Raw genomic sequence first — 12,631 nt, forward strand, 5'->3', positions numbered from 1 at the left:
ATCTACAACCACTCTTTGCCTTCTGTGGGCAAGCCAATTCAGGATCCACAAAGTAAGGTGTCCTTGGATCCCATGACTCATTACTTTCCGAATGCGCCTTATCAAATGCCTTACTGAAATCCATATACAGTACATCCACTGCTCTAACTTCATCAATGCATTTTGTTACATCCTCAAAGAATTTAATCAGGCTCGTAAGGCACAACCTGCCCTTGACAAAGCCATGCTGCTATTCATAATCAGATTATGTCTCTCCAAATGCTCATAAATCCTACCTCTCAAGATATTCTCCAACAATTTGCCCACCACTGAAGTCAGACTCACTAGTCTATAATTTCCTGGGTTATCTCTACTCCCTTTCTAGAATAAAGGAAGAACATTTGCAACCTTCCAATCCTCTGGTACTTCTCTCATCCCTATTGATGATGCAAAGATCATAAACAGAGGCTCAGAAATGTCCTCCCTCGCTTCCCACAGTAGCCTGGGATATATCTCATCCGTCCTGGTGACTTAACTAACTTAATACCTTTCAAGAGCTTCAGCATATCCTCTTTCTTAATGTCTATACAGTCAAGCATTTCAGTCAATTGTAAGTCATCTCCACAATTGCCCAGGTCCTTTTCACTAGTGAATACTGAAACAAAGTATTCAATAAGTGCCTCCGTTACCTCCTCTGGCTCCATACACGTTTCCACGATCACACCTGATTGGTCCTATTCTCACATGGCTCATCCTCTTGCTCTTCACATACTTGTAGAATGCTTAGGTGTTTTCCTTAATCCTGCTCGCCAAGGCCTTCTCATGGCCCCTTCTGGCTCTTCTACTTCCATTCTTGAGCTCCTTCCTGGCACCCTTGTGATTTTCCAGAGCTCCAACAGTACCTAGTTTCTTAAACCTTTCATAAACTTTTCTTTTCTTCTTAACTAGATTTTTTTTTACATCTTTTGTACACCATGGTTCTTTAACCCTACCATCCTTCCCCTGCCTCAATGGAACATAGAAATGCCACATTTCTGCCCTGCAATTCCCTGAGAACATCTGCTCCCAATTTATATTCTCAAGTTCCTGCCTAATAGCATCACATTTCCCCTCCCCAATTGAATGTTTTCCCAAATTGTCTGCTCCTATCCCTCTCCAGTGCTATGGTAAAGGAGATAGAGTTGTGATCACTATCTCCAAAATGTTCTCCCACCGAGATCAGACACCTAACCAGGTACATTTCCCAATACCAGATCAAGTACAGCCTCTCCTCTAGTCGGCTTACTACTGTACATATTGTGTCAAGAAACCTTCCTGAACACACCTAACAAACTCCACCCTATCTAAACCCCTTGCTCTAAGGAGATGCCAGTCAATATTAGAAAAGTTATAATTACCCATCACAACAACCCTATTATTATTCAGAGATAGTAATCCAGAGATGACTACCTTGGAGATTCTGCTCTTCAGTCTCCTTCCTAACTCCCTAAACTTACTGCGCAGGACCTCTAACTCTCTTCTGCCTATGTCATTGGTACCAGCATGTACCACAACCTCCAGCGGCTCACCCTCCCATTCAAGAATATTTTACAACTGCTCAGAGACATTCCTGAACCCTAGCACTCAGGAGGCAACACAGTGTCCTGGCATCTCTTTTGCTGCCACAGAATCTCCTATCATCCTTTTAACTCTAATGTCCTTCCCTTGGACAACATTGGTGGCATGGAGAGGGGAGATTTGCAGCTTGGGCAACTGCCGGTCTTCCATAAAAAAAACCTTGCCCAGGCTTGTGCCCTGGAAACTTTCCAATGCGCAAATCCATGGTCTATGGAGACTAACAGAGGCCTACCCTACCCTACCCCTTCTAACTATCGAGTCCCCTATGACTATTGCTCTGCCTGACTTCATCCTACCCTTCTGAGGCTCAGAGTTGACCACAGTGCTATTGGTCTGGCTGCTGCTGCCTTGCTCAGATAGGTCAACCCCACAGAAATATCCAACTGTTGCTGAGGGGAATGACCACGGGGTGACCCTGCACTGACTTATTTTTCCCTTGACCTCTTTCAGTGTTCACCCATCTGCTCCCTGAATTCTGCATTCTGGATGTAACCACCTGCTCAAAAGTTTTATCTATCAATTGCTCTGCCTCCTGGATGATCTTAAGTTCATCCAACTCCAGCTCCTTAATGTGGTCTTTCATGAGCTGGAGTTGACTGAACTTCCCGCAGGTGTAGTCATCAGGGAGACTATCAGGTTCCATATATTCCCACATCCTAAAGGAGAAGCGTTCCTCTGCCATATGTGCCATCCTGCCTGCTCTGTACAATGGGCTACCAAGACCAAATCTTCTAATCTGTTTCTTTGGCCTCAGCCTCTTGAGTCAAAGCCTGATGCTTCTAATCTCACCACTGGCCTACTCCTAACAATGGCTATCCCTTCTGTACTTTTATTTACTTAGCAGTGCTCTGTTCCTGCTGCTGATTAGGCCTCTGGAATGTCCAAACACCCACGAAGCTCTCCTTTTATACAAGCTTCGCCAACCTGTGAGTAACTTCCTTGAAGTACTCTGATTGAGTCTCTTGGTTCACTTCCCTGTTTATTCTCCATAGTGAATTTAGCTGCCAATACCCACTATTCGAATGGTGGGTCCCTTCTACCCTACCAAAAAGATAATTCCATATAACAAATGAACACAATTAATTTACTTTTGGTGATACATGTCTAAATCCAAACACCACTCTTAAAACACGATTAAAACTTGAAGGATTTCTGCCTTATAAAACATTAACCCATTTCAAACTATTTCTAAAAGACAATGCATTTCTAAGACACATAGGTCAAAGGATTTCCAAAACATAGGTACAAATCTTATAAACCAGTAAAAGACATACTAGAGATGCAGAAACTGATGCCAAAGGAATGGATTCTTTTCACATTGTGTTTTTCCAGGATTCTTGGTGTTCTTTAATCATCCCGAATAAACTTGAACTGCTCTATACGTTCATAAACTTTTTCTACTACTGGTGTGACTTCACAAGCATGTGATATTTCCTCAGATACCCTTTTAACACAAAAAGTCTAAGAGCATAATGGAGACAATTCATCCTGTGAAGCTAACTTCCTTGAGTGTATAAAACTTCCAACATTAATAGATCAATTATTTGATATGCTAATGATATTTTCAATCTGATCTGTAAGCTTCCTTGAACCAAGCAACTTAAGAACCAGCTTTGTCTGTTTTAAACAAGTCAATTTAACAACCCATTGTCTTACGCTGCATCTCTCAAGCAGCAATAAAGCAGGTGTAGTGACCAAGCATCTGCTTCAATAGACAGAGCTTCTTCAGAGCTGCTGTATGGAGAGTACTTTGTTTTAACTACAAACTAATTACTGCATTGACATTGACATTTTAAGAACTGAAGATTGTCTTCCACTTATGACCAGAGGTTAAACAATACATAGAGTTGGAAGTTTACTTATAGCTGCTTGTGATTTTATTAATGGCAGCTGCCGTGTTTAGAAAATGAGATGATCAAACATGATTAAGAGGCCTAGGAAGCAAATATCCTTCACACCGGCTCATATAGGAGAATGGGGAGGTGTTTGATGGGAGCTACAGGAAAGTAGTTACACCTACGTCATAGGATGCAGGTAGTTGGGTGGCTGTCAGGATATGGATAGGAAATAGACAGATTGTGCAGAATATCCCTGTGGCCACGTCCTCTCAAAACTGGCATACAGCTTTGAATGCTGTTGCAGAGGGGGAGGTACCGGGGAAAACTGCAGTGACCAGGTCTCTGGCGTCGAGTCTGGCTCTGTGGTTCAAAGTAAAGGGGTTATTTACTGAGTCTGGGTGGAAGTCAGAAACAGGAAGGGAGGGAGCAATCACTTTATTGGGACTATTCCATAGGCCCTCTAATAGAGGAATGCATTGGTGATAGGAGATTCAATAGTTAGTGGAGTACACAGAAGATTCTATGGATTTGAAAGAAACACCCGGATGGTATGTTGCCACCCATGTACCAGGGTCAGGGTTGTCTTGGTTTGGGTGCACAACATTCTAAAAGGGAAGGATGGAAGCTGAAAAACAGGACCTCAGGAATAATAATATCAGGACTGCTGCCTGTATCACACATCAGTCAGGGTAAGAATAGAATGATTTGGCAAATGAATGTGTGGCTGAAGAATTAGTGCAGGAGACAGAGTTTCATATTTCTGGACCAGTGGGATATTTTCCGGGGAAGGTATAATCTATACAAAAAGGGCAGATTGCACCTGAATTCAAGGGGGGCCCATATTCTTGCAGGTCAGTTTGCCAGAGCTGTTGGAGAGGGTTTAAACTAATTTGGCAGGTGGATGGGAACCGGAGAGATAGGGCAGAGGATGGAGCAATTAGTATATAAATAGATGCAGCATGTAGTGAGAATGTGAGGAATAATAGACAGTTGATAAAGCAAAATTGCATTCATTGCAATGTGTTGAAGTCTGTCTATTTTAATGTAAGAAGTATCAGGAACAAAGATAATGAACTTAGAGCATGTGTCAGTATATGAAATTATGACTGACATAAGGGGAGGAAAGGCTGCTGAATGTTCCAGCCTTTAGATGTTTCAAAAGGGACAGAAAGTGAGGCCAAAGAGTTGGGGGAGTAGCATTGATAATCATGGATAGTAGCACAGCTGCAGAAGGGGGAATGTTGTGGAGGGATTATTTACTGAGTCTGGGTGGAAGTCAGAAACAGGAAGGGAGCATTCACTTTATTGGGACTATTCCATAGGCCCTCTAATAGCAACAGAGACACTGAGAAACAGGCCGGGAGGCATAGTTTGGTAAGGTGCAAAAATAACAGTTGTTGTCATGGGTGACTTCAACTTCCCTAATAGTGATCGCACCTCCTAGTGCAAAAGGTTTAGATGGGGCAGAATTTGTTCGGTGTGTCCAGGAAGCATTTCTGACACAAACTGTAGACAGAGTGACTAGAGGAGAGGCTCACATGGAGTATAAGCACCGATACAAGTGGGTTAGATTGAAATTGATATTTCCCTGCTGTAAATTCTATATAATTTCCTTCAGTGCCAGATCAGATTGAAAGTTAATTTGCAGGTAGATTACATAGCCATTGACCGTGTATTACTGTTAGCACATCATTCGTGGCATGTCAACCATTGGGTTAATTAATATTAACAAGCATAAAGACAAGTCACTGAACTTTAGGAACATAAAGGATACGTGTCTTATTGCATTATGGCCTTCATGCAGATTTGGAAAAAAGGATTATTTAATAGGCTTAAGAAATCAATATATCAAAAAAGACTAACTGTCTCATTTAGGAATGTTTACTGACGACAATTGTCAGAATTAATGACTGACCACTTATTGGAAGAGAGCATTAAAATATCATTTAAATTGAAGAAGCTGTAAGAGAAAAAAAAATTGTTCCCTGAAGAGATTAGAAGCAGATTTTACAGGCTGTCTGCATTATTTTAAACTAAAATTCCCCTTGAGTTTATAGACTGCTTCAGCTCTCTTTGTTGTTATTGTTGGTTGTGACTTGACAAGGATAATCTTTAAAATTATTGAACCCTAGTACTGATCAGTAAGCTGGCTTACTTTTGTTTCTGAGGCTGACACAGGTTGCATAGGGAGAACAGTAGTAAATTTAGTTAGATTGACAGATCATTTAAGTTTTCTGAATACACAATTCTAAATGTACCAAATCAATCTCACTCATAGTAATTCACGTATTTCCTTGCCAAGATCCACTGACGTCTTAAAAGCATAAAAGCATCATATTCAAGGAAATAATTCAAAAAACTCCCTTCTTCAATATTAATAATTACCATTTTTTCTCATAACTCTTGATATCAGTGACATTTCAGCTTATTTCTATTTCTGTTATTGAAAGTTTAGCCAGATTGCATATAATTTGCCAAAGTGCAGTTCTGAGCAGATGCAAAATGAAAAATAGTTAGTCAATGGTAAAGTTCTATGCATTTGATCACTGGTACAAAACGTCTGTGATTCTGCCCACAGTGTTACGTACATGCAACCCTGGGGAAAAGTACAGGACCTCTTAAGTGCACGCAACACTAAAAAGTTTCAGCAGCAATAGAACACACCTGGAGTCTGGTTTTGTTGTTAACAAAACACTATTTTATTAGTAACTACGTCACATAGTAACTTAAACCAGGTAAATCAAGAGTTAATGGTGTTATGCATTTATAGGTGTAAATACATAGTTCCCAAACTTCTTGAAGCTTAGGTGGTAAGTGATGCAGTCTTACGAAGGTATGTAAGAAAGTTCAGTTCAAATGCGCAGGTTAATTAATGTGAGATGTTTGTAATCCACAGGTGAATGTTGTGAGAAGGCAATTACAACGATATTCCACAGATTCCATGACAGGAATACAAAATAATAATAGCAGAAGGTTTTATCTTCAAAGTTGTTCCACTCCACACATGAAATATCACCAACAGTGATCTTCAATGAATATCCTTTCAACACAAGTGGTACCACACCCAAATTCAGCCACGGGACATCTCAAAGTGGTGGCCACAGGATACTCAAACAGAATCCACATATGGATTATCACCAACAGTAGCTTATCACAAAGGGGACCATCTTCAAGGGAACCACCACCCAGGCAAGGGTTGACACACTGGTAGATTCCACAAGGTTACCCCAATCCACATAGCATGATAGCCACTTATCCATTTCCATGACACACGAAATAACTCCAACAGTGATTTGCCACAGGGGTGCCTTTATTCAGTGAACTACCACATCCAGACAAAGGGTAAACAGACATGTGGTATTCATAAAGGTTTCTCCTCACCAGAGGACCCACTCCTGTGGATGAACTAAGTGACAATCACACTTTCGTAGCCAAATGGAAACAAACTCACTGTCACGGGCTACTTGGAGAGAGAGTCCAAATAGTGATCTCTTTGTCACTAGGTTTCTTCTGTTTCAAACATTCCTCTCCTCTCTTTTCTCTTCTCTGCAAACTTCTTCTAGTTGCAGAAACTTGTGAGAGTCATTTATCAATACTCTGGATCGATCTCAACTCACCCCTTTTGGGCTACTGAAAGTTTAAACCAGTAAACAACTCACTGATGTCTTCCATTGACTGAATCCATCTTGACTCTGAGCTGTGTGTATCTGTGTGTCCTTGTAAAAAGTAAACAAGCTGCAGAGAAACCATAACATTCGACTGTCCATCAAATAACTCCACCTCTCTCCACCATAGAAACCAAGCAACTCTGCAGTCAGCAGAGATCCAACAGTGTCTAAAAGTCAGTCTCAATCTCTCAGCTTCTTAAAGTGACAGTCCGCAGATAAAATGAACCCTGGGGGTACATAACAACAGTAACGGGTGAAAATATATGCTTTGCAAAGGGAAAGTAAAAATCTGAGAACAACAGGCTGCTGCACTGTATCTTCTAATTGTTGACTTGTTAATGAACCTTAGGCACATCCTTTCTAATGTGTGACCAGCATTATGATTAGATTAAAATTTCAAGTATTTTTTCCACTATAAGAAACTATAATCACACAGATCTGATGTGACAATGTGAATCATGTAAATGGAATCTGGAGCAGAAAGCAACAGTTGAAGGAACTTAGTGTGTTAGGCAGCATTTATGGAGGGGAATGGACAGTTGACTAGAAATGTGAACTGTCCATTTCCTTCCATGGATGCTGCCTGACTTACTGAGTTCCTCCAGAGATTTCTGTTTTATATGTGGATGGAAAACTTTCTTGTTCAAGTAATTATAGGGGTATAGGGAGGAGGCCCAAGTGGGTGATAAATTTTGAAATGGAGAATTGAACAGCAGGATTTTCATAACTTTTTAAAATTTTATTTCTTGCCTGAAGATGAAAGTAAGTGTGAAGAGCAGACAATTGGGAAGGAAGGACAGACTGTGAGATGTAAGTTGTAGTTGGGGCAACAGCCAGGAAGGAAAAGATGGTGGGATAGAATCAGCATGGAGAGAAGTTACAGAAAAAAATGTATGGTCAGGTGATCACAGTGGAAAAGGCTTGATGGTGGCCACATAGAGCATTCGTTTTCCACTCTGGTCACACAAATGGTAGGGAAGCACAGAGTGGCACTGTAAGTCTCAGTCTGTCTTCACACTGAGGCCAGGCTTCCTGAGTCCTGGTTAACAAGACTTTGGAGATGAAAGTGAAGTTGAAGATAGGCTATTGACTTGGTGGGGGGTGTGTGGTTCTGTTTTAGTTATTACAGTGGAAATGTTTACCTCTCATGAGAAGAACATGGACATTCTGCTCTGAAAATTATGGAAGGCACACAAAATGATAGATTGAGGTTGCATTACATAAATGTTAGTTCTTAGCTCCTTCTCTCCAGTGGGAATAAATAATTTTACATTTTTAACAAAATTAGACTTTGCACAATTTTAAGATTCATTAACAAGATAATTAATGTAAGCTCATAGCCTCTTTGCATGTATCTGTAATAACTATCTCCAATAATGTTTCAATAGTTTCAGGTATATAAATTGTTTGCCTCCCATTTCCCTGTTCTACAATAAAGGTTTCATTAAGTTTATCTCAATCTGTATAACTCAGACAGAATGAGAACTGAAGGGAAAGAAACAATGAGATATGACTAAATGAAAAGAAAAGACATTCATTGAGAAGTTCCATTCTACCAAAGTCTAACGTAATAAGACCACAAGACATAGGAGCAGAATTAGGCCATTCAGCCCATTGAGTCTGCTCTGACATTCCATCATTGCTGATCCCAGATCCCACTCAACCCCATACACCTGGCCTTCTCACCATATTCTTTAATGCCCTGACCAATCAGGAAACGATCAATTTCTGCCTTAAATATATGCATGGACATGACCTCCATCACAGTCTGTGGCAGAGCATTCCACAGATTTACTATTCTCTGGCTAAAAAAAATTCCTCCTTACCTCTGTTCTAAATTGTTGCCCCTCAGTTTTGAGGTTGTGCCCTCTAGTTCTGCTAAATGCTCCTCATGTGTTAACCTCTTATATGACATTATATATTTTTTTGGATAATAACTCAAAAGATAAGCTTGTGAAGACAATAGCCCAGATGGTACAGAATGCTGCTGACACCTGTTGCTGAATGATGTCCTAACAAGCTTCCAATCATAAGCAATGAAGAATCAACAAGTGTAAAAGTACTGTATTTTATACCTAAAAGTATTTACATAATCCACGTACACTCATTGACAAGTTATTAGATCCCTCCTGTACCTAATAAAGCAGCCACTGAATGTATGCTTGTGCCCATCTTCTTCAAGTTTCAACGTGTTCTGCATTCAGAGTTGCCCTTCTGCACACTACTGTTGCAATGCTTGGTTACTTGAGTTACTATCACCTTCCTGCCAGATTGACCTAGTCTGGCGATTCTCCTTTGACCTCTCTCATTAACAAGGTACCTTCACCAACAGAATTGCCACTCACTCGTTTATTGCACCATTCTCTGCAAACTCTACTGACTGTTGTGTGTGAAACCTCCAGGAAATCAGCAGTTTCTGAGATACTTAAACCACCCCAGCAGGCATACACAATCATTCCACGATCAAAGTCACTTAGATCACGTTTCTTCCTCATTCTGACAATTGGTCTGAACAACAACCAAACTTCTTGACTGTGTCAGTTTAAAGTTCAAATTAAATTTATTATCAAAGTGCAATCACTATATACTACCCTGAGATTCATTTTCTTGTGGGCATTCACAGTAAACACAATAGAATGAATAAAAATCTGCGCCCAACAAGGACAGACAACTGATGTGCAAAAGACAACAAATTGTGCAAATGCAAAAATAAAGCTAATAATCATAATAAGTAAATAAGTAATAAATATTGAGAACAGGAGTTGTAGAGTCTTAGAAAGTGAGTCCATAGGATGTGGAATCAGTTCAGTGTTGGGGTAAGTGAAGTTATCCAGTCTAATCCAGAGCCTGATGGTTGAAGGGTAAAAACTGCTCCTGAACCTGGGGTTGTGGGACCTGAAGATTTGGTACCTCCTTCCTGAGAAGCAGTGAGAAGAGAGCATGGCCTGGATTGTAGGGGTTTTTGATGATGGATGCTGCAGTGCTCCTTGTAGATGTGTTCAATGGTAGGGAGGGCTTTACCTTTAATGGACTGGGCTGTATCCACTACTTTTTGTAGGTTTTTTCATTCAAGGGCATTGGAGTTTCCATACCAGGTCATGAAGCAACCAGTCAGTATACTCTCCACAGTAGATCTATAGAGGTTTGTCAAAGTTTTAGATGACATGTCAAATCTACGCAAACTTCTAAGGCAGTAGAGGCGCTGTTGTGTCTTCTCTGTAATAGCACCTATACGTTGGATAAGGGACAGTTCCTCTGAAATGAAAATGCCAAGGAATTTAAGGTTGCTGATGCTCTGATCCTTTAATGATAATGAAGACTGGCTCATGGACCTCTGGTTACCTCCTCCTATAGTTAATATTCAGTTCTTTTGTTTTTTTTTGATATTGAGTGGCACCATTCAGCCAAAATTTCAATCTCCTTCCTATATGCTTCATCACCACCTTTAATACAGCCAGTATCAGTGGTCTTCCCACACAAAGGCATGTATTGGCTTGCTGCCATATTAATGTTGGATTAGATATTTGCACTAAAGAGCAGGTGTACAGGTGTACCTGTTAAAGTGGCTACTGTATGAATCTTTGACTTTTTGGAGGCCTTCTAGTAGAGGCTGATGCAGATGATAAAGATGCCCTTGGATATTTCCAGGAATACCAACTTAACTTGCAGATTTCTCTATAATGCAATTAAAATGGTATTGCCTTATAGCTATGCATTGGTTTTGACTTGATGCGATTGATATTCACTCACATTCACCAGTTTACAGCAGTTTTCCAGTACTTGAATGGATTGCATTCTTGGTAGTTTTTTGCCCTCTTCTCATTCCAACTATGCTACATAAAGTATGTGGAAATTAACAATTCATGTTGTTGAAAATACTTTATAATATGCTTATTGTTGAGAAAGGAGGCAGGAAGTGTCAGGCCTTCCCTTGCTGACACTTCCCAGTATTTACCCAGCTAACAGGATTCACTTATTGCCTGTTTCCAGACCCATCACCTGTAGTCTATTTAACTCCAGTCCTTATCCACTCTTCCTGGGTCACTCATCGAATCAGTTGGCCTCAACCAGTTGCTCATCACCTTCACTCTCCCTGCCTAAGGTTTAGCTTGTTGCCTGTTTTGTTTAGTTTCTGTTCTCTCCTGTCTTGTTATTTTGTGGTCTATTATTAAAGTTATTGTTCACTGCTACATTGTCTCTGCTGTTCTGCTTTGGGTCAAGCATCCACTTCATTTCCCTACAGGAAATAAATGAACAACAATAAGAAAAGATACCTAAGAGTTGGAATTTTGGAACTGGGTGGCAAGAGACGTGCCAAACACAAAAGTCCAGATCCCCATGAAGGAATCACACAAAAAAAGCCAAATCTGGTAATCTGAAATAAGAACAGAAAATGGCAGAAGCATTCAGCAGATCCAGCAGCATCTGTGGAGAAGAGAAAGCTTTTGGTCAATTATCCTTCCTCAAAATTGGAGATGTAAGAAAATGAAATTTTTAAATGTTTATCTGTTTCCCTCCACAGATGCTGCCTGATCTATGGAGAATTTCTGCTGTTTTCTGTTTTTGTTGTATGTGAAGGAAATGGCACAGACAACTGAGTGATGGTAGATACAGTATGACATTCAATGGCTAATGTAAAACATCTTTTGTTCAATGATCGAAGAATTATTTTGTGAAAAATTGTTTGAATGCTAGGTATCCTACTCATAGGTAAACACAGCAAAATCTACCCAAAATATACAACAGTTCAAGACTCAGTGGCAAAGTCCAGATCACCTCCACATCAACAAAATTCCAAAATCATTATCAGCAATGGCTCCAAAGGTCACAGCCTTGAAGGGAAATCAATATTTCAACATGTGGGCTTTGACTGGCTTTGGTTACAGAAAAGTGTGACAGGAAATCTCCACAACAGCATTTCAAATTGTTTTCAAAATCAATCATAATTTTAAAAGCTGTTAGCTTCCAGAAATGTACAACTGGCTGAGTGGTGTCACAACAACAACCTCTCTTTCAATGTCAGCAAGACCAAGGAGCTGATTATTGATTTCAGGAGGAGGAAACTGGAGGTTCATGAGCCAGTCCTCTTTGGGGGATCAGAGGTGGAGAAGGTCAGCAACTTTAAGTTCCTCAGTGTTTTCATTTCATTGAATCTGTTCTGGGTCCAGCACGTATGTGCAATTATGAAGAAAGCATAACAGCACCTCTACTTCCTTAGAGGTTTGTTAAAATTTGGCATGGCATCTACAATTTTGACAAGCTTCTATAGAGTATATTGACTGGTTGCATTACAGCTTGGTGTGGAAACATCAATGCTTTTGAATGGAAAATCTTACAAAAAGTGGTGGATACTGCCCAGTCCATCACTGGTAAAGCCTTCCAACAACTGAGCACATCTATATGGAGTACTCTCTCAGGAAAGTAGTGACTATTGTCACGGAGCATACAGCAGGGACCATAAAAATTTGGCTGAGTGGTGTCATAACAACAACCTCTCAGTCAATGTCAGCAAGACCAAGGAATTAACTG

At 40.3% G+C, this 12,631-nt stretch overlaps 1 protein-coding gene across 1 annotated transcript in view; it reads right to left on the bottom strand.

The window, feature by feature from the left end:
- Positions 1–6,109: 6,109 nt before the first annotated feature.
- Positions 6,110–12,631, bottom strand: part of LOC140729619 (uncharacterized) — a 207,573-nt gene continuing 201,051 nt past the window's right edge. The window contains exon 15 of the transcript XR_012099371.1: positions 6,110–7,329. The gene's annotated coding sequence lies outside the window, so the exon portion shown is untranslated. The remainder of the gene's footprint in view (positions 7,330–12,631) is intronic.

This window comes from Hemitrygon akajei, chromosome 6 (assembly GCF_048418815.1).
Source record: "Hemitrygon akajei chromosome 6, sHemAka1.3, whole genome shotgun sequence".
Taxonomy (NCBI): domain Eukaryota; kingdom Metazoa; phylum Chordata; class Chondrichthyes; order Myliobatiformes; family Dasyatidae; genus Hemitrygon; species Hemitrygon akajei.